This window comes from Pelophylax lessonae (genome assembly GCF_965119305.1).
Source record: "Pelophylax lessonae genome assembly, chromosome: 3".
In the NCBI taxonomy this organism is placed as follows: Eukaryota; Metazoa; Chordata; class Amphibia; order Anura; family Ranidae; genus Pelophylax; species Pelophylax lessonae.
In genome coordinates this window covers 344,533,038-344,556,866 of record NC_138770.1, presented here as the reverse complement: position 1 = coordinate 344,556,866, position 23,829 = coordinate 344,533,038, and the positions used below count along the sequence as shown (strand labels likewise).

General features: G+C 44.2%; 1 protein-coding gene across 2 annotated transcripts in view; it reads right to left on the bottom strand.

Moving 5' to 3' along the window:
- SMAP1 (small ArfGAP 1) overlaps positions 1 to 23,829 on the bottom strand; it is a 592,387-nt gene that overhangs the window by 409,706 nt on the left and 158,852 nt on the right. The gene's annotated exons all lie outside the window — the stretch shown is intronic.

The window sequence follows — 23,829 nt, the reverse complement described above, 5'->3', positions numbered from 1 at the left end:
CTAACTTCCCGTCTCATAGCCAAAACAGGAAGTGGGAGGAAAATCCTTGCAAATCAAGGGAATCTCTTGGGAACCCATTGGAAGACATCCACTCTATTACTTTTCTGGGGACAACCCAAAATGTGGGATTTTCTTTTACTTTCGGTGATAATGGTAAATAACGGTGATAACAGTTAACAGGACAAATAGAGAGGGTCAATTTACCTAATGGAGACACAAACCTCAATACAAACTGATAGGTGTTCCAATCCATCTCCCCTTAACCAAAGCAAAAAAAAAAAAAATGTGCCTTTAAAGTTCAAAACTGGCATCAAATGAGGTCTGAACATCCACCTGATATAACTTATGTGGTCAGAATCCAGGTGGCAGGCAAATCTAAGAAACAAAAAGCCTGTTGCTGAAAAGTCCATAAAGCAATATTTGATCCAATAAAAGTAGGCCTGAACAAGGAAGGGAGAACCTTATTCCTTAAACCATAAGGTCTAATGATAACTTGTCTTATCCATCTAGCAATGGTGGAAAGAGAATAAAGTAGACCCCTGCAGGAATCCTCGGGAAGCACAAAGAGGAACAACGGATTAACAACGGATTGCCTAAAAAAGGCAATAGCTGAAAGAAAAGGCATTTAACCACTTTAGCCTCGGAGGATTTTCCTGCTTAACGCCCAGGCCACTTTTTGCAACTTGGCACTGCGCTATTTAACGGACAATTGCGCAGTCGTCCGACGATGTACCCAAATTAAATTGACGTCTTTTTTTCCCCACAAAACAGTTTTTCTTTTGGTGGTATTTGATCACCTGTGCGATTTTTAATTAAAAAACAATATATTTTTTTTACATTCTGATATACAACATTCCCAAAAAAAAAAAAAAAATCAAGATTTTTTAACATTTTAGGCCAATTTGTTACCTGCTACATATTTTTGGTAAAAAAACAAAAAATCACAATAAGCGTATTTTGATTGGTTTGCACAAAAGTTATTGCGTTTACTAACTACAGGAAAGATTTGTCATTTTCATTGTTTATTTTTTTTTTACCAGTAATGGCGGCGATCTGCGATTTTCTTGCGGGACTGCGACATTGCGGCGGACAGATCGGACCCCTAACTGACATTTTTGACACTTTTGGGAGTACCAGCGACATTAATACAGTAATCAGTGCTATAAATATGCACGGTTACTGTAGTAATGACACTGGCAGGGAAGGGGTTAACACTGTTGGTGATCGAGGGGTTAAATGTATGCCTCATGCTCACTGACGTGTGACAGACAGATCGCAGGTTCAGCTATGCTGGATCCTGTAATCTGTCACTGTGTCACAGAGGAGATCTGCCTCACTCGATCCCCGACGATCGGGGAAGAGAGGCGGTGATCACCGCCTCTCCTCCCCTGGCCTGACTCCCGCTGTGTCTGAATACAGCGGGAAAGAGCCTCCGGTGGCGTGCGTGCGCCGTCCAGAGAGGGGAGAATCTGGTGACGTAGGTCTACGTCGCCAGACCTTAACGAGCAACTTTGCCGCAGTACTGTCAATGTGAGCAGTCGGCAAGTGGTTAACTGGGGTGTTGCAGAGTGGAACATAGGGAAGAAATTCCAACACTGCTGGCACAAAGATTACTCACAATTGTACATTGCATTTATATCCAATTGCATGTGGCTGCGTTTAGCTGCAGTATTAAATTCTTGCCTTTTGCATAGCAACGGTTTACTTAATTTTTCTTTGTACTGCGATTAACTGCGTTCATATACAGATAGCTGGGGTACATCACTCCTGGACGCTGTCAACTTTATTTTTCTTAAATGCACAAAACCGCATGTTATGAAAACGTTGCTAAACACAGTGTGTGAATGGGGCCAAAGGAGTGCATCGTTTGCATTTAGCTGCGGTAGATAAATTCCTCTATCCGCAGCTCAAAGCTGAAAATTAACCGCTTGTGTGAAAGGGACCTAAGAAGGGATCCTTAAAGGATAAGGCTGCAAACTCAGAGAGAGCAACATAAAAGGCTACCTTCTAAGTGAGGTCAAACACAGAAATATTCCAAATATGTTCAAAAGGCAGCTTTTGTGGAGCACAGAGGAACAGATTAAAGTCTAGTCAGCATACAGGGGGAGATAGGTGTGCAAACCTTAAGGCTTTAACTAGAGACTAGAGTCTAAAACAAAATGGACAAGGCTAAGCTAGCATGGCAAGACTCGTTCCTGCTCTTCCCTCTTTCAAACTAACAGATTGTCTAAGGAATGCACTTCCTGTTGTGAACTATTTACTGTAAAAACCAAAGTCCAGGGAAGCAGAGACAAGAGAGCAGGAGCTAGCAGCACTGGAAGTTGTAAACTGCTAGTGCTGTGGTAAGAATTTTACCAGTTTACTGGGTAATGTTTATTGAATTGTGATCAATGTGTTAGATCAGTGGTCCTCAACTCCGGTCCTCAGGGCCCACTAACAGGCCAGATTTTAAGTATTACCTTGGGGAGATGCAGACTAGAGTAATGCAATCACTGAACAACAAATGATATCACCTGGGATGTATTTCAGTTATCTTGCAAACCTGGCCTGTTAGTGGGCCCTGAGGACCAGGGTTGGGGACCAGGGTGTTAGATTATAAAATGATGTGCAATAATAGTACTTGAGGGGTGAAAGATTGTATTAACGTGCCTTATTATATTTCATAATATATTTCAGCTCATGCCCACTTTCCAATGGAATGTGGTCCCTTGCAATTACATATTAAGGAGCCAGACTAACACTCATTCATACACCCTGGACATCAGACAGCTGTATTTTGCATATAGATGACAAGACGTTGACATGTTAAACACCTTTCCATTCATCCATTTGGACACTTGACAAGTTGAGGCTTCACATAGAGATTGCTGACACCACCCATAAACAATTGACAATTGCTTACATTAACACATCAGACAAGCTGAGTAAGAGACGGAACGGCCCTTGTCCACAAACACAATCTCAGACACACGACACCCCACACTTACAGAGATGTATAGGGAAAACAAAAGCCTTTCATGTATTGTTTCTGTGAGATATGTTCTATTGTTAAATTGACTCATGAGTTGTAACCAGTTTAAAGCAGTTTTTGCCGCTCAAAACTTCCCTTAAATATGAGCGAAACTTGCAATAAAATCAGATGTGTCTACACCTTGCTTAAGTGCGCTGTGTCCTCGCATCTCCCGGCTGGAGAGAGGGAATTCACTATTCAGGGGGGTTAGCAACTGAAGGGCCGTATATCATCTTGAAAATTGCCTCCTGACAAGATTGAGCTAACAAGGGGGTCAGTTCAATCCAAAGTGAAATTTTAGAACTAGGTGAAGCCTTACAGACTGAGCCACCCCTGATGTTTTAGATGTCTTGAATCCAGCAGAGTGATATTCCTGAGTGATATAATCCAGCAGAGTGATAATTCCCAAACTGTCCACCTTCTTATGTGCTGCTCTTCAAAAAGACTAAAAAAAGTAAGAAGTATAAACAACATTTACGCTTTCCCATCACTTTTTGTAAAGGAGGAGGGAGGTTTGGGACTTTGAATGAAGCACACGGCTATAAAGTGATGAAAAATCAATGTACAATAGATTTATTTGTACATATGCACATATTGAGTAATTTCAAAATACAATAAATAGTATTGCGCATAAATAACACATAGTACATGTATATACTAAGACAAAATCACCACACTACCGTAGTGTGGGTGATGTTATTTTTTTGTTGTATTAACATCAGACTACATATACAGTGGGCACGGAAAGTATTCAGACCCCCTTAAATTTTTCACTCTTTGTTATATTGCAGCCATTTGCTAAAATCATTTAAGTTCATTCTTCTTCCTCATGAATGTACACATAGCACCCCATACTGACAGAAAAACACAGAATTGTTGACATTGTTGCAGATTTATTAAAAAAGAAAAACTGAAATATCACATGGTCCTAAGTATTCAGACCCTTTGCTCAGTATTTAGTAGAAGCCCCCTTTTGATCTAATACAGCCAGGAGTCTTTTTGGGAAAGATGCAACAAGTCTTTCACACCTGGATTTGGGGATCCTCTGCCATTCCTCCTTGCAGATCCTCTCCAGTTCTGTCAGGTTGGATGGTAAACGTTGGTGGACAGCCATTTTTAGGTCTCTCCAGAGATGCTCAATTGGGTTTAAGTCAGGGCTCTGGCTGGGCCATTCAAGAACAGTCACGGAGTTGTTGTGAAGCCACTCCTTCGTTATTTTAGCTGTGTGCTTAGGGTCATTGTCTTGTTGGAAGGTAAACCTTCGGCCCAGTCTGAGGTCCAGAGCACTCTGGAGAAGGTTTTTGTCCAGGATATCCCTGTACTTGGCCGCATTCATCTTTCCCTCGATTGCAACCAGTCGTCCTGTCCCTGCAGCTGAAACACCCCCACAGCATGATGCTGCCACCACCATGCTTCACTGTTGGGACTGTATTGGACAGGTGATGAGCAGTGCCTGGTTTTCTCCACACATACCGCTTAGAATTAAGGCCAAAAAGTTCTATTTTGGTCTCATCAGACCAGAGAATCTTATTTCGCACCATCTTGGAGTCCTTCAGGTGTTTTTTTTAGCAAACTCCATGCGGGCTTTCATGTGTCTTACACTGAGGAGAGGCTTACGTCGGGCCACTCTGCCATAAAGCCCCGACTGGTGGAGGGCTGCAGTGATGGTTGACTTTCTACAACTTTCTCCCATCTCCTGACTGCATCTCTGGAGCTCAGCCACAGTGATCTTTGGGTTCTTCTTTACCTCTCTCACCAAGGCTCTTCTCCCCCGATAGCTCAGTTTGGCCGGATGGCCAGCTCTAGGAAGGGTTCTGGTCGTCCCAAACGTCTTCCATTTGAGGATTGTGGAGGCCACTGTGCTCTTAGGAACCTTAAGTGCAGCAGAAATCTTTTTGTAACCTTGGCCATATCTGTGCCTTGCCACAATTCTGTCTCTGAGCTCTTCAGGCAGTTCCTTTGACCTCATGATTCTCATTTGCTCTGACATGCATTGTGATCTGGAAGGTCTTATATAGACAGGTGTGTGGCTTTCCTAATCAAGTCCAATCAGTATAATCAAACACAGCTGGACTCAAATGAAGGTGTAGAACCATCTCAAGGATGATCAGAAGAAATGGAAAGCACCTGAGTTAAATATATGAGTGTCACAGCAAAGGGTCTGAATACTTAGGACCATGTGATATTTCAGTTTTTCTTTTTTAATAAATCTGCAACAATGTCAACAATTCTGTGTTTTTCTGTCAGTATGGGGTGCTATGTGTACATTCATGAGGAAGAAGAATGAACTTAAATGATTTTAGCAAATGGCTGCAATATAACAAAGAGTGAAAACTTTAAGGGGGTCTGAATACTTTCCGTACCCACTGTATATGCACTTTATTGCAGATACAAGCATATTTACCCTTCAACGGCTCCTGATGAGTGGAAAGAACCCACAAAACCATTAGAGCCCCTTCTGATGCTATGCTATTACTACCATCTGATCGATAACTCGTTTTTACAATCATTATCCATCAATGTATCCTGATAAAGATGTCTAGGTCATCCTATTGACACCACCCAATTTGTCATCACTTTATAGCCACGTGCTTCATTAAAAGTCCCAAACCTACCTCCTCCTTTATCTGTACCAGGGATGGAGGCACATGACTCTACCCAGTCCCACCTATCCCCCCTTTTTGTCCCATCACTTGTTGTTGCATTCAGATGGTCCATCTTTATCTTATAGTTTCTAATCAGATTTTTAATGCACATTATTCCATTTTCTCTAAACACAGTTATACTGACCACAGCTAAGCAAAAGTATAAACACTCACTGAGAATGACACCACTGAGAATTATTACAAGCATATATGTGTATTTAAACATATCATCTAAACACATATAAAGGCAGGTTTGATTGTGCCAGTGTGGATGAGGCCATATCCTGGCAAATACTTCGTCATGCACTTTACTGCATTTCCATTTTGTAGTTAAATGCGAGGACAAGAGAAGATACATTGGGAGATATTTATTACGCAAATCAGCAAGACAATTAGTCTTAAATCAGGCTGTGTCTCCTTCTGCAAAGTCTCAGACAGGTTCACAGAGATTTGCTTTTGTATTCCTTGGCAACCAAGTGCAACAGATTGAAAAGTTCAAAGATGATTACTGAGAATACAAGAGATTTCCACTCTAAACAGATGCATAAGAAGTGATCAGGGTCAGGTTTCATTCAATCACAAGTGCAGATATAGAGCAACTGCAGGAGGATTTTACAACTCAGGCTATAACCTTGTAATACATCTGACAATTCATCCCACGGCTTCTGTTTAGCATTGCTTTGCCTTTTAAAAGGGTTTATAAACACCCCCATGTCCCCCAATGTTTTAAATAGGTCCTGTTTACAGCAATGCATTGCTAATCGTATTTATTAAAAAAAAAAAAAAAAAAAAAAAGGCTTTCATACTACATGGATGCACCAACCTGCCACTCAAGTAATTTCACTAGATTATGTTTACAGATGTAAAGTTTTTCTAATGGCAGAACCATTTCAGAAAACTTCTAGATGTAACATTTCATAAAAACACATGTATATATGATGTATACAAGTTACTATACATGCTTATGGTAACACATCACAAAGCTACTTGCCATTTTCTTCTTTGTATCATAAATTACATCTGCACTTCACTTTCCATGATAATGAGATTTCAAATGCAGTGCAAAAGAGGGTGCCATGGTCTAAAGAGTCTGTTAATTATGATTCAATGACTCCCACTTGTACGTCACTTTAATGCTCAGTATACTTATTTTACATTATTTACAATTGAACAGCCTATAGTTAACAGGTTTATGGTTTTGCTCTCAACAAAACAAACATTTTCTAACTAGACATGGTACAATACGATTGTACAATCTATGTAAGGATGAAAAAAAAAAGAAAAAAACACATTACAAAAATCTAAACATGTGGGCAATACTAAGGATGGTCTGCAAACGTAGTTTGTCCAGGAATGCCCATACATTAATCCATTAAGGCATTTTGATAATTACATGACCAAAAGAGTCGGTTCACTGCTTGCATCAGGGCTGAGGGTTCCTAAGAGGATTAGTGCACAAGAAAGTGTTAATGATAGCGCACAAGGTATAGTGTCAACTAATTAGTTGAACACAGTTCATAAAGTCAATAGGTAAAAGTCCTTAAAAAAGATGAGTACCCCAGTAAATATGGAGGTCAGATCCGCAATAAGCACTAAGGGCAGGATAGCTCTTCTAAAGAGTGAAGCCAACTCCGTAAATAAATGCAAGAAAGGAGAGAGAAAAGTGCCTCTACGTACAGTGTATTTTATTATTCAGACAGGCAACAAGTGAAGACTCACATAAAAGATGCTCAATAGGCTCATCTGGGGGGGTACAAGCCCTGGGGTGGATGTCCAACACATGTACGCCTTGATCAGGGGTCTTCAAACTATGGCCCTCCAGTTGTTCAGGACTTACAGTTCCCATCATGCCTAGTCAAGCCTGTGAATGTCAGGGTTTTCCAATGCCTCCTGGGATGTTCTGCAACAGCTAGAGGGCCATAGTTTGAGGATCCTTGGCCTAGATGGTCTAGAGATGTAGCAGTCGGGATGGCTGTGTTAGAAGGGAGAGTGCCGGCTAGCCTGCGTCTTTCGGGTACGACTCGTGAAGGACCAAATCGAGAAGAGGCATCGTTCAACGTGTGACGTCACCAATGGACAGAGGAGAACCACAACATGTTTCAGAGCATGCGCACTCCTTTGTCAAGTGATAGGGGAATGATTAGAAGCCGGATATATATGTGGTCAGCAAGAGAATGTAACATAGGAGATTTAAAAAAGGGACAAACTGTACAAGGAATAGCAATAGAGATTGTAATTTAGAGAATTTCTGTTAATGAATATAACAATATCAGAAGCTAAAAAGCCACTGGATAAAACCATTATACATAAAAGGTAAGCCTAAAAACAAACTTATGAAATATAGATAACAAGGGGTATCAAGAAAGTAAAATAAAATAAGTTGAATAAAAATATAAAATTAAATAAGGAAAAGAGCTAGAAAGAAGTACTATTCTCTAGCACAGGGCTCAAAATTTAAAGTCCTGAGCTACTAGCCAGGCCTTAAAGCGGTTGTATCCCGCTTTTTGACACTTTTACCTACAGGTAAGCCTATAATAAGGCTTACCTGTAGGTACAAATAATATCTCCTAAACCGGCACGGTTTAGGAGATATTTACAGTGCATGCAGCCGCTCGCGCGAGCGGCGCATGCGCTCTGAAGGTCCGGGGGACCTTCAATTAAGTTGCCGGGAGCTTGCCGGAAAAATCACTCCCGCGCGCATGCGCGGGAGTGACGTCATCGCGGCTCCGGCCAATCAGCGCGCTGGAGCCGTCTCTTCCGGCCAATCAGCGCGCCGGAGCCGCCGAACCCGGAAGAGACGACGAGGGATCATGGCAGCGCCCGCATCGATGTCCGGGGGTCCGTGTCGGGGCTTCGTTTTAAGGTAAGTTAAACATAATGGGCTAGTATGCGATGCATACTAGCTCATTATGCATTTGTCTTGCAGGGTTTTTTTTTTTATAGGGTTTACAACCGCTTTAAGGGTTACTCGCCACCAGTTGCCCCACCCAACTCCTACCCTGCCCCGCCCCTAATTCCGCCCCTAAACACGCCCTCATAAAATTACACTGTTAAATGTTTTTGCATTAATGCAGAAGTTACAAAAATAAATATTAATAAAGTTTTCAGTGGCCATCAAGGGTCTGGAACCCCCAAATCACCCTCCTAGTACCCCCCCCCCCCAAATTTCACCTCCTAGAACAAATCCTACCTGTCAAATCCTCCCCCCATCAAAATTTTCCCCCTAGCACAAAAAACCCTCATTATTCCTACTGGCACAACCCCCCCCCCCCCCAAATACCCCTTTTTAACAGCCCCAAGACTTCCTGTTCAGGCACAAATCCATCCCCCCACCCCATTCCAATAATCTCTATAAGGACGATCCCCAAATCCCCACTCCTGGCACAAATCCTCACCCCCCCCCCCCCAGCACGAATCACTCCTCCTAGCACCCTCCCCCCCCCCCCCAATTCCCCTGCTAGAAGAAATCTTATATTGTCACCTCTCAAATTCCCCATCCCAGCACAACCCCCCCCCCCCATATCGATCCCACTTAGAAGTAATCATCTTCTCCCCACCCCTCCTAGTACAAATACTTTGTGGGGGATTGTCCCGGGGGGGGGGGGTTGGAATAAGAGAACTTGCAGCATGAGGGGTGGGGAGAAGATGATTACTTCTAGGTGGGATCAATATGGGAGGGGGGGTTGTGCTAAGAGGGGGGGGGACTGTGCTGAGATGGGGGGGTTGTGCTGGGGGGGGGGGGACTGTGCTGAGATGGGGGGGTTGTGCTAGGAGGGGGGGATTGTGCTAGGAGGGGGAGGGACTGTGCTGAGAAGGGGGGGTTGTGCTAGGAGGGGGAGGGACTGTGCTGAGATGGGGGGTTGTGCTAGGAGGGGGAGGGACTGTGCTGAGATGGAGGGGGGGATTTTGCAGAGATGGGGGGGTTGTGTTAGGAGGGGGGATTGTGCTGAGATGGGGGGGTTGTGCTAGGAGGGGAGGATTGTGCTGAGATGGGGGGTTGTGCTAGGAGGGAGGGGGGGGGGATTGTGCTGAGATGGGAATTTGGGAGGTGACAGGATAAGATTTGTACCCCAGTGTAGTTCTCCCTTTCCTCCAGCATGCAGACCTCAGATACAGCGCGGCACATCACTCTGTGATCCTCCTCTTCATATGTCAGAGTGGAGGAGGAGCGGAGGAGAAGCCTATTCCTATTGCTTTGCACGGACAGCTGGCGGAAGAGATGCGGCTGCAGAAGCAGAAGGGGAGAAGATTGCGGCTCAGGAATGACACTGGATGTCAGATCGGGACTATACAGAGTTTGTTACCCGCCCCCTTTCCACATTGCTTACTTTGACTCGGAGGAGAGGGGATAACAAACTCTGTATAGTCCCGATCTGACATTCAGTGTCATTCCTGAGCCGCAATCTTCTTCCCCTTCTGCAGCCGCATCTCTCCCGCCAGCTGTCCGTGCAAAGCTTTAGAAATTGTCTTCTCCTTCGCTCCTCCTCCACTCTGACTCTTTAAGGGGAGAAGAAGTACCGATCTGATGTCTGCTATACTGACAGCAGTGTGCAGCCCGGCGAGAAGAGAGAGAGAGCACATCCCGCTCTCTCCTGTCACAAACACTCCTGGCAGCGCCCCCTCCACCTCCCATGACACAGACGCCCAGGGCAGCCATCCATCCATCCATCCCACCCTCCCTTGTACCGGCTCTGGGTGAGATGATCGGCTTACCCCCTCCATCAGTCCTGCTGGCCGGATAATGTCGGAGCGGCGGATCATCCCGCTCAGCTTTAATTGTAATTCCTGGGCGCTCGCCGGCATACACAGTCCCGCCTCCTAGCCTGGTTTCTTTGATAGACGTCACACGTCCTGGTTGGCCAGGTGTTCTGTCTATCAAAGAAGCCGGGCTAAGAGACGGGACTGTGTATGTCGGCGAGCGCCCGCCAATTACAATTAAAGCTGTTACAGCGGGATGATCCGCCGCTGACATTATCCAATCCTTCGGCCAGCTTTCTTCTCCTCTCTTCCCCTGACAGTAGCTCGCCCTACATAATTTTCCACTCGCAAAATGCGAGTAGAAAATTGAGGGCTGCTCTAGCAAATACCTGAAGTCTAATTATGCCCTAAAAAATCGGATTTTTGTAAGATCTTACCGTAAAATCCTTTTCTCTTAGCTCATTGACAGACGTAGTCTTCTTGATTCACAAGAACTGGGTTATGTTGTCTCCGCAGGAGTAGGACTAGGCAGAAAGAAAAAACGTTCTGGCTCCACCCTAGGGGCAGTCCCAGAGGGTATATCCTCCCTCTCTCTGCTACAGAGAATCAGTTCTGTCACAAAGCAGCAACAGAGAATTTAACCCAACCCAACTCAATGATAGAGGGGCGGGTACTACGTCTGTCAATGAGCTAAGAGAAAAGGATTTTACGGTAAGATCTTACAAAAATCCGATTTTCTCTGTCGCTCATTGACAGACGTAGTCTTCTTGATTCACAGGAACTGGGACATCCAGAAGCAGTGCCACAAATGAGGGGTGGGATTGACAGAAATCAAAATCCAATCTAGAAGGCCCAACCGGAGCCAACCAGAAGTATCAAAGGACTCATCGAGTAAACAGATGAGACCTACCCCACAAATCCTCGAGGTAGACCAACAGTCTCCTCAAACAGTGGCCTGCAGGAACCTTGCGGCCAGAAGAGGCATCTGACGATGCCATCACATAAACCTTATACAATATTGTAAAGGTATGAACCGACGACTAAACAGTCGCCTTGAAAACCTGAACCACTGACGCCTGATGGCGGAAGGTCCAGGAAACTAAGCGCCCGAGTAGAATGCGCCTTAACAGGGAACGGGGGATCCCGACCCTTAGATAAAATAAGCCTATACCACCGTCTGTCTGATCCATCTAAAGATGGTCGCAGCAGAACAGGCAACCCCTTCTTAGGGCCATCCGTGATCACAAACAGTGAATCCGTCTTACAAATTGAATCCATAGTATTCAAATATATCCTGATCGCCCGAACTACATCCAAGGAATGCCATGCAAATTCTCGAGGATGATTGGGCTAAGGACATAGGAAGGACAATACACTGTCCTCATTCAATGAAACTTTGAAACCACCTTAGGAAGGAAGGATGGATTCGGCTGAAGAACAACCTTATCCCTATGAACCACCAGATCTGGGGAACAACAGGATAATGCAGCCAGTTCTGACACCCTGCGTGCAGAAGTGATAGCCACCAAGAAGGCCACCTTCTGGGATAAAGTAAGCAAGGGAATCTCCCTGATATTTTCAAAGGGAGGTGTCTGAAGAACCGACAGCACCAAATTAAGATCCCAGGATGGTAACGGCGCGTGCACTGGTGGAGCCAGGTGTCGCACCCCCTGGAGGAAATTCCGCACCAAGGAATGAGTAGCCAAAGGCTTCTGAAAGAAGATAGCAAATGCTGAAACCAGACCCTTGATAACACTCAAGGCCAGCTTCTGCTCAACTCCCTGTTGCAGAAAAGCCAATATTCGGGCTACCGAATAAAGATGTAGATGGAACCCAAGGGATTCACACCACACAATATAAGACTTCCATGTACGATGATAATCTTTCTGGAAGTCGCTTTCCTTGTTTTAACTAGAGTAGGAAAAACTGAAGCTGACAATCCCTTGTCCTTCAGCACCTGGGTCTCAATAACCAGGCCGTTTAAAACCAGCGATCGTAAAGCAGGATGGAAGATCGGTCCCTGAGACAGTAGATCCTCCCTGAGAGGAAGTCTCCACGGGACGTCCACCACCAGTCTGACCAAGTCGGCGTATCAAGCTCGACGAGGCCAGTCCGGAGCTACCAGAATTACTGGAATTCCTTCCTCCTCTATCCTGCGAAGAAGTCATGGCAGTAACCCAAGAGGAGGGAAGGCATACATTAGCTGGTATTGCCCCCACGGGGTGACCAGTGCGTCTGCGGTCTCTGCTAGAGGATCGCGGGAGCGAGCCACGAAACTCTGTACTTTTCTGTTGAATCGTGATGCCAACAGATCCACATCCGGGGTGCCCCAACGTAGGCACAACTGGTGAAAAACTTCTGGTTGGAGGGACCATTCCCCCTGATCCGGAGTCTGACGGCTGAGATAATCTGCCTGCCAATTTTCCACCCCCGGAATGAACACCGCAGAGATAGCTGGAACAAATCGTTCCGCCCAGCGAAGAATGCAAGCCACTTCCTTGGCCGCCCGGACACTCTTGGTGCCCCCCTGGTGATTGACATAAGCCACAGCCGTGGCGTTGTCCGACTGGATCCGAACCGGGCTGCCCTGGAGCTGCTCGGTCCAGTGAATCAGACAAAGTCTGATCGCTCTCAGTTCCAACACATTTATCGGTAACCTGGATTCTTCCGGGGACCAAAGTCCCTGAACGGATAACAGACCGAGAATTCCTCCCCATCCGGATAGGCTGGCATCCGTGGTCACTATCGTCCAATATATTGGCAGAAATGACTTTCCCTGGCTGAGTATCGGAGACTGAAGCCACCAGACCAGAGACTCTCTGGTCTGTTTGCTCAATCGGATCCGATAGTCCAGAGATTCCGGATTCCGATTCCATCTGAGAAGAATCTCTTGCTGAAGAATTCGGGTATGGGACTGGGCAAATGGGACTGCTTCGAAGGAAGCCACCATCAACCCCAGAACCCTCATGCAAGTCCGAAGGGAAGACCAGCTGTTGGATAGTAACAACTGGACTGCTGATTGAATCTTCAGGAGTTTCCCTACCGGAAGGAAAACTCTTGTCCTGAACGTGTCTAGAATTAGACCCAGATATTCGAGCCTCTGGGTGGGAACCAGAAATGACTTTTGCTGGTTCACCAGCCACCCGAATTCCTGTAAAGAAATTATAGTAATTTCTAGGTTTTGTAGCAGGGTCTGAGGAGACTCTGCATGAAGCAGGAGATCGTCTAGGTAACCTAGAATCGATCTGCCTCTTTGGCGCAGTAGTGCCAACACCTTCGTGAAGACCCGAGGAGCCGTGGCGAGACCAAAAGGTAACGCCACAAACTGATAGTGGTTCTCTTCTACGGAAAAACGTAGAAATCGCTGATGTCCTGCGAAAATGGGAATGTGCAGATAGGCGTCCTTGATGTCTATGGACGCTAGGACATCCCCTGAATGCAGGAAGGCTGCTACTGTGCAAATGGATTCCATCTTGAATTTTCTTATGTTGAGAAAAGGAATTGAGTGCCCTTAAGTCCAGAATTGGACGCACTTTGCCCTCTTTCCTGGGTATTGTAAATAGGTTTGAATAGGTTTGGACTACCACTCCTTGTTGTAGTAAATCCGTGACTGCTCTCCGCAGATCTTCTAAACGATCCGGGGATAGTCTGATATTGGAAGGGAAGAATCGCGCCGGTGGGAGAGATCGAAACTCGATCTTGTACCCTGACCTTATGACTTCGCAAACCCACTTGTCCGGGATTCTGGAAAGCCATGGATCCGGGAACCGGCGAAGACGTCCCCCCACCCCAATTATGGGTGGGGGCGCACCTTCAGGCTTTGGACGACTTATCTTCAGGTCTGGAGGGGGCGGGCTTTTGCTTGCCCGACCAACGTCCCCTGAAGCCTCCTGAAGGAGCTTTGGGGGACTTAATTTTTTTCACCCGCGGGACGAAAAAACTTTGTGAGCAGAGAAAGAAGGCCCTGGTCTTTGACGAGTTCCTTTACCCTTAGCATTTTGCGGTAAAAAGGTGCTCTTTCCACCCGTGAGATCCTTAATGATCTCATCTAAGTTGGCTCCAAATAAACGCTCTCCTAAAAAGGGGGAAATTAGCCAATGCTTTTTTGGAACCTTGGTCGGCTAACCAACCCTTTAGCCACAGTGTACGCCTGAGAACCACTGCTGAAACTGATGCTCGCGCCAATAATGGAGTGGCGTCTAATGCTGCATCACACACAAACTGTAACCCCTGTATCATCTGTTCCAACAAATCCGATACCGCCTGGGGGACCTCTTCTAAGTCCCGGCGTAACCATTTGGTCCATTCGGTTACAGTCTGCGAAACCAGCCCAATAGCAATTATTGGTCTGAAAGCTGATCCAATCAAGGAAAACATGGTGCGAGACATAGCTTTTATCTTGCGATCCACCGGATCTTTAAAAGACGGAGCGTCTTCTAATGGAATAACCGTGGCTTTATTCAATCTAGCAATTGGTGAATCCACCACAGGTGGTTCTGTCCATTTCTTAATGAGGGATTCCTCAAACGGATAACGCCTGTTAATGCGATTAGAAATAGCAGAAGTGCGTTTTGGCAGACTCCATTCTTCTTTGATTGGATTGCCAAAACATTTGGGCAATGGAAAAACCTTCGCCACTTTGATGCGTTTTTTAGTCCCAAAAGGAATTTCAGTTTCAGCTATTTCCGATGGAGTACCCTGTAATCTTAAGGTTTCTTGAACAGATACAATGAGTGCGTTTACCAACGCTTCCTCTCGGGCTATGGCTGATGCCGAAACATCCTCCTCACTGTCTGAAGAGACAGTATCCGAGACACCAATCCCAGATGAGGTACCTGCAACTGCAGAAATAGGCTCAGATTCTGAATCCGAAGTTTCAGATTTTAATATGGGGTTAGGCGGGGGCTTGCGCCCTGTCCCTGACAAGCCACTCCCACCCGGGACACAAAAGTTTCCATAATAGCTGACAATGATTCAATTGTCAGTGGGGTGCTGGAGGATCCTGCAGACCCCTCGAAGGGATCTGGTGGAGATACATGAGTGGCAGGGTCCATGTTAATCCAGGACACTTTGCCAGTAAAAAAGAAAAAACATCTTTTTTTTTTTTTATGTGTATCCCCCTAGCGCAATAGCGCCCCTCAGAGTACCTGCATCTTGATCCCCACAGAGAGAGAGAGAGAGGGACACTCAAGGCTTACCACCCGATGCAGAGAAGTTTCCAACCAACTGCAGTCAGCGTTTGTCTTTACAGACTGAAAAGAGCTGTGTTCGTTTTCCCGGGTAGAAAGGAAGTGGCTCCGCCCCCTGTGTACGCCTTCCGGCGTTCCCAGCTCTCCACGAGGTTAGCTGGGCTATTCAAACATAGCCGCCCCCATACAGGAGACAATAGACTCCAAAAACATGGCGGCCGGCGTGACCTGAGGACATTCATGCACCTGGTCTACAGCAAAATGGCGGCGGATTGCCGAAATATCGTTTTTCCCAGCACATCCACCTGCATATCTGCTAAATGGCGGTTTATCGATCTGCAGGAGGTCCACTACAATTAAGGTAGGATTATACCTCCTATGTCTGCTGCAATACTGCAGTCTGCTGGGTAGAGTGTTAGCTCTCAAACCAAGTCCACTTCCCACCAAACATGCTGTATTTACAAGGGGGGACTTTTAGTGTCAGACAGATACTGACCATGTATGGAGGGGCCCATTTCCAAAACTGCCTCATAACGAGGGAAAAAAGGAAACATTTACTCACCATACCGAACCGACAGGCACCCTCTCTTCACAATACCCTCTCCACCGGGGTGGGGGGTTGTGGACCACTCCGGACGCCTCGACTCTCTGGTTCCTGGCGTCCAAGCGAGACTTTTAACTCGCAAGGTCAGTCCCTCCAATGGGACTCCGTCGCGGCCGACCCAGCGCGGAGCTCTGGTCTGCACGCGCTCGTAGGCAGAAACCGGGGTGACCACTGGATCTCAACATCCAGCCCGTCGCCCGGCCCCGCATACTTACTTGAATGTGTCGCGGCCGACCAAGCGCGATGCAATGGTCTGCGCGCGCTCGTAGGCCGGCTGGGGTGACCACTAGTGTCGCCCAGTCCGGCATATTTGCTTGAAGATCTCACAGGAAAAAACACTGGAGAAAACTACCTAAAAAATATATATTTTTTTTTTTTAAATCTTGCCAGGACCAGAGATCCCAGCAAGGAACTTAGGTCCTTACTCCTGACTAGACAGAAAAAAACCGATTCTCTGTAGCAGAGAGAGGGAGGATATACCCTCTGGGACTGCCCCTAGGGTGGAGCCAGAACGTTTTTTCTTTCTGCCTAGTCCTACTCCTGCGGAGACAACATAACCCAGTTCTTGTGAATCAAGAAGACTACGTCTGTCAATGAGCGACAGAGAAATAATGATCCTCTGTTCTCAGGCCACTCATTCATGGTATAGACAGCTTAATATAAGTTTTATTTGGTAAAATGTATTACTTATAAATATATATATATATATATATACATACATACATACATACATACACACACACACACACAATATATATATATATATATATATATATATATATATATATATATATATATACATATATATATATATATATATATATATATATATACATACACACACACACACACACACATACATACATACATACACACGCACACACACACACACACACTATTTTCTTTTTTCTATTTATTTATTTTTTAATATACAGTCTATACCAGCGCTAGATGCCACACTGTAAGCAGCCTCCATGGTTTTGATGTAATGATCTAGTTTCCCAAAGATTTAAAGATATCACCTTTTTGGATAATATTATTTACTGCTTTATTTTTCCTACATTGTAAAGTTGCTGACATATAACCAGGTATGGGAGTGGATATAAGAATTTAGGCTACATTCACACCTGAGCGTAGCGTTTTTCGCGCGTTTTTTACCGCGATTTTACCGCGATTTTTGCGGCGTTTTTTACCGCGATTTTACCGCGATTTTTGTGCAGGCGTTTTTAGATTGAATAGAGATCAATGGAAAACGCCTGTAATCTGCCCAAAAAAAGCTCATGTACTTTTTTGAGCGTTGGGCGTTTTGTATACAGCGTCAAAACGCTCAGATGTGAACAGGGGCCATTGAAATGAATAGGATTTGTCTTGTTGGGCGTTTTGAGAGCTGATCCTAGAGCTGAAAAACGCCCCAAAAACGCCCCAAAACGCCTAGATGTGAACGGAGCCTTAATGAATTTATTTAAAATTGGTTTAGTGCATTTACAGAGTGCTGGACTACCTACAGTAATCATGACCTTTGGTTTCTTTGTGCATACTTTATACTCCTAATACTTTTAGGTTTTTGTTTATTTTATTCTATTTATTTCAAGATTATTTCTCTTATTTTCTATTTTTTCTTTTAATTCAACTTATTTTATTTTCTTGATACCCCTTGTTATCTATATGTAATTAAGTACATGTTTTTAGGCTTACTTTTTATGTATAATGGGTTTTATCCAGTAGCTATTTAGCTTCTGATCTTGTTATATTAATTAACTGTGATTTATAACATTTCTATCTCAATTGCTATTCATTGTACTGTTCGAGGCAATTTATATGGTCTGTCCCTTTAAATGTCCTATGTTACTTTCTCTTGCTGACCACATATATATATCCGGCTCCAAATAATTCCTCCATCACTTGACAAAGGAGTGCGCATGCTCTAAAACACGTTGTGGGTCTCCTCTGCCCCATGGTGACGTCAACACGCTGAATGACGCCTCTCGGTTTGGTCCATCACAAGTCATACCCGGAAGACGCAGAATAGCCAGCACTCTCCAGTCCTCCACATCCACCCAGGCCTACGTGTGTTGGACATCCACATCCAGGGCTTGTACCCCCCAGATGAGCCCATTGTGCAGCTTTTATGTGAGTCTTCACTTGTTGCCTGCCTGCATAATAAAATACACTGCACTTAGAGGCGCTTTTCTCTCTCCTTCCCCACTAAGAGGATTAGTGGGGCATTGTTCATGTCACTGGGTCCAAAATAAGATAAATAATTAAATTAAATTTTTTTTCTTTAATTTTCAGTAGCTTGTTAATAAAATGGTAATAACTGAACCAGGCAGATGGAAATTTAAGTGGACTAAAACTTAATTCTTTAGGCTTGAATCCAGTGCGACCTGTGGAATCGGATCACATAGGTCTAAACAACCAAACGATCTGATTCCAATGCAGACCATAAAAAGGGCCCTGCACCATTTTGATCCAAATGCAATGCGAATTCAGCCATACTAACTGTATGGCTGAATTTTGCATCGCACAGACATTGCATGTGATCAGCACAGCAATAAGACGCAAATCACATACAACAGGGCTCGACAAAACCCAGGCACCAGGTCGCAATGGCGACTGGAAATTGCGTGCTCTCACTGCCTGCCCACCTCCCACATCATCTTCCCTAGGTTGACAGCAGGGTTTGATCGGTTGCCCTTTCCCTTACCGCCGCTGAGTGGACGGGTAGTGCTGTCTATCAATGCCAATAAGTTCCAGTGATCAGTGCTCATCAGCGATTAGTGTTTCAGGCTACTGCAATCCAATCACGTGATCCAGCTCTCCCGTGTCCGCCAGCACCAATACAGGGGAAAGGATGGGCCAGCGGCGACATCGCTGGATCAAGGGGCAGGTAAGTGTTCGCATAATAAAAGTCACCAGCTACAGTATTTGTAGCTGCTGACTAAATTGTTTTTTTGTTTTTTTTGGGGGGGGGGGGGGGGGGGGGGGCGGAGCTCCTCTTAAAACCACTTCAGCTCCGGAAGATTTTACCCCCTTCCTGACCAGGCCCTATTTTGTGATTCGGCACTGCATTACTTTAGCGGACAATTGCGCGGTCGAGCGACGCTGTACCCAAACAAAATTTACGTCTTTTTTTCTCCAAAAATTTTGGTGGTATTTGATCACCTGTGTGATTATTTTTTGCGCTATAATCAAAAAAAGAGCGACAATTTTGAAAAAAATAAATAAATGAATAAAAAAAATATATATTTATATATATATATATATATATATATATATATATATATATATATATATATATATATATATAGTTTTCACATTCTGCTATATGACATTCTCAAAAAAAAAAAAATAAAAGTCAATTTTTTTTTTTTTTACATTTTAGCCCAATTTCTTTTCTGCTATATATTTTTAGTAAAAAAAAAAAAAAAAAAAAACCCAATAAGTGTATTTTGATTGGTTTGCGCAAAAGTTATCGCGTCTACCAACATTGGGAAAGATTTATGTGATTTTTGTTTTTTTTTTTTGTTTTTTTTTTTTACTAGTAATCTGTGATTTTTTGCGGGACTGCGACATTGCGGCGGACAGATCGGACCCCTGAGATTTTTGACACTTTTGGGGGTACCAGTGACATTAATACAGTAATTAGTGCTAAAAATGTGCACTGTTACTGTAATAATGACACTGGAAGGGAAGGGGTTAACAGTATAGGTGATCAAGGGGTTAAATGTGACCCTGGGGAAGTGATTCTAACTGTGGGGGGCGTGGCTTCTGAGATGACCATAGAGACATGTGATCCTATATAGAAGGATCACATGGGCTCTGTGATCATCCCAGGGAGGATGACGGTCGGCTGTGTTTACAACAGCCAACCGTCCTTTCTCAGCGGGGACGATCAAGAGTGTCAGGCAGCAATCGAGGCCGCCTGACACACACATTGGCTTCCCACTGACAAGCGGGGGCAGGAGCGCGGCGCCCGCTCGCCCCCTAGACTCCAGACAGCGAGCGCCGTACATGTACAGCGATTCACCCAGGGAGTTCATAGAGAGTATACAAATAGCTTGTCCAGCTGCAAGAGACATGTCTACTAGACTAATCTTCAAGCGATACAACAAAGCAAGATGTAGATAATCCTATCTATATTATCTTGCTTGATTTACTATGAATACTAAAATATTTAAAATTAACACTCTGAAACTCTGCAAATTAAACATTTTTTTAATTTGGGAAAGTGCCTCTCCTGTTGGGATGTGTATCCAGTAAATAAAATGTTATAAGCACCCTTCAATTCCCCAAAATAGCAACTTGAATAGTGCGCCTTCCTTCTTGGTTGTTATTCTGGACACATTTGCTCCTGTGTAAATCAGACTGACATAATGCTTTATCCAGTCACAGTTATTATAAACCCCACCACTGAGATACAGGTCAGTGCCCAGGTAAGCTATAGTTGGCAGGAAAGGGACTTCCTATGGGCACTTATCCAAGATGTAACATGTCTGATATGAAGTTGCCTGACTGCTAACAATAGTTAACTGCTTGCAGTCAGGAATTAAACCTATTATGTTTGTTCTGAAGAAGTCTATTCCAAAAGATTTGGGCAATACCTGAAAGGTGAAAAGCTTCTAGGTATTAAAAAAAACAAAAATTGTATTTGGTGAACGTATTGCCCGAACTTACAATTTGATGCCCTTAAATTCCAAAATGTGGCTACTCAGAAAAGCAATGCTCCCAGATGATCGACAGTTACAATTCAATGACTGCACATTTGCGGTTACAGATTTGAGCAATATCCTAAGATCATATTCTTTGTTTTTCTTTTTTGGCTTCACTTTCTTGAATAATAATAATAATATTCTATTGTTCTTACTGCTACACACAGCTCAGGCAAATGACAAAACTATGACATTTCAGTGCTTTTCACTTATTATATAAGAAAAACAGTGCAGTTATTTTTCAAGGGTAATGAAAAAAATCTGTTAAAGTAACCAATCTGCTAAATAAGAAATCTGTTAAAGTAACCAGGAAGTCCAGTTGTATACGGCGTGACTGAAGCTGCAAACCAATATCTTATTAGGTGATTAGGATTTAATGGGGAAAAATGGAGTGAAGGGGGGTACAAGTACAGGTGCTGAAATCTAATCTTTTGAAGTCAGAGCTCTAGCCTGCCGCACCAAAAAATTAAAAAAGTTAGCAACTACAAATACTGTAGATGCTGACTTTTATCATTAGAACACTTACCTGTCCAGGGATCCCACGATGTCAGATGTGAATGGCCTTGTAGAGGGGGGGGCTGAACTTTCGGGGGACCTTGCTGCGGCGAGGTCACCCGGAAATGGAGATGGGTACTTGTCGAAAACAGATGGCGGGCTGGGGGTCCATCTGACCCTTTTTGCTCTGGAGAACCAGGGCGGTCAGTCCGAATCCCAGCACCGCATGATCCATCTTCATCCGAAGAGAAGACTAACACTAGAAGCTGACAAAACAGCTAGTAAAGTAAGAGAAAAAAAACTGACATATTTCAAAGAAAATCAAAGAAAAGATTAGGAAGGCTGAGACTGAAGCCCCAGCACAAGGTAAGCCTGACTACTCCTGACGCTAGGCAGATTAAAACTGAGTTGGGAGTGGTGATGCAGGGGGGGCATTGACCAGATGGGACAGCCCCCATGGGTGTGTATATGCTAATGCCTTTTGTCTTTTGACTAAGTCTATATGCCTAGCTACTCCTGCGGATGGGAAGTCAATACCCAACAGTGATGACTTAGAGGAGGCGGCAACTGTCAGAGGACGCAAGAGAAAAACACCATATACAGTAGGTTTTAGGTGCAAAAATGGGGGCCAGACAGGTACAACCCAATATTGTCAAATGCTTAAACACTAAAATGATCCATTAAGGTTTATTAACCTTAATAATTAACTATAAATAGGCTGCAAACACACCAAAATGGATGAAAAAATGTGCATGACCTTTTTTCAAAACACAGTAATCACAATTTGTGTGTCCTATGTGGTGCGCTGATGTGCATTGTATGTTGCACTCTATAGTAGGCTTCGGGATACCATTCACAATGAATGGCGTTACCACATGCATGTTCCCACCACGCACAAGTGTGAAATGGCCCTAAAAGAACCTAAATGGTTTGTTCCAAGGTTCCAATGATTTACTCACCCAGGTGTTCAACAGCCACACACAGTCCTTTTTTTTTTATAGGCACAGGTGTTTGGCAATCAGCTCTTACAATTGTGTTGTGTCAGTTTGCTGCACAAGCCTGGTTCCTAGCTGGTTTTATTTTTGTATGGGCCCTTTCACACAAAAGAGTCAATCAGGCGGACTCCGTTTTTCTCAGCGGGGGATCGATACACCAATCCCCCGGTGAGCAGGACGACGACAGCTGTGTCTCGGCAGTGTGTGCGGAGACAGAGCTGTCAGGTCCCCATGCATCTCTATGGGGGAATCGGATGGGAACCGACCGTCTGTCCGTTCTCACCCAATCCCATCCGATCCACTGGACGGATGGAAAATAGGGTTTCCATCTGTCCAGATTTGACGGATCGGATGTCAGCGGACATGTCTCCGCTGACATCCGATGCCCCATAGAGATGCATGGGGTGAACGTTCAGATCCGCCCAAAAAACTGACAGGCGGATCTGAACAGTCCGCCTGTGTGAAAGGGGCCTATGTCTAAAAGAGAATACCAGCCTAAAGCCACATTCATATGGTGAATTCAAACTGGCTGTTCAGTGATGCTTTCGTTTTGATGCAAAAATTTCAGTTTCCAGCTTTTAGAATAAATGCTACCCATATGGACATATCTCCAAAGCCAGGACAGTGCACCATGGCAGAATTTTACACTAGTGTAAGAAGGCTTATGGTGAACATGGGAGGTATAGGGAAAATACGCCTCTGACCTGAGACTAAGTTTCCATTCAAAGCAGCAGCAGAATCTATATAAACCGTACTAGACATGACTTGTTGCATTCCTGACGACCCTATTTGACAGGGAAAAGTGTTGAGCTTAAGCCGTGACGTTACTACGCCCACTGGGTGGACACCAGCGAGGCACTACTATTTGTTTTTACATACTGTATATCGGTCTTTACCTCAGATATATATATATATATATATATATATATATATATATATATATATATATATATATATATATATATATATATATATACACACACACACGTACATACATACATACACACATACACACTATCTCACAAGTGAGTACACTCCTCAAATTTTTGTAATTATATTATACCTTTTCATGTGACAACACTGAAGAAATGACAGTTTGCTACAATGTAAAGTAGTGAGTGTACAGCTTGTATAACAGTGTAAATTTGCTGTCCCCTCAAAATAACTCTACACACAGCCATTCATGTCTAAACCGCTGGCAACAAAAACGAGTACACCCCTAAGTGAAAATATCCAAATTGGGCCCAATTAGTCATTTTCCCTCCCCTGTGTCATGTGACTCGTTAGGGTTACAAGGTCTCAGGTGTGAATGGGGAGCAGGTGTATTCAATTTTGTGTTTTTACTCACTCCCCCATACTGGTCACTAGACGTTCAACATGGCAACTCATGGCAAAATACTCGGAGGATCTGAAAAAAAAAAAAAAAAAAAAAAAAAACGGAATTTTTGTAAAATCTTAACGTAAAATTCCTTTGAGTCCTCCGA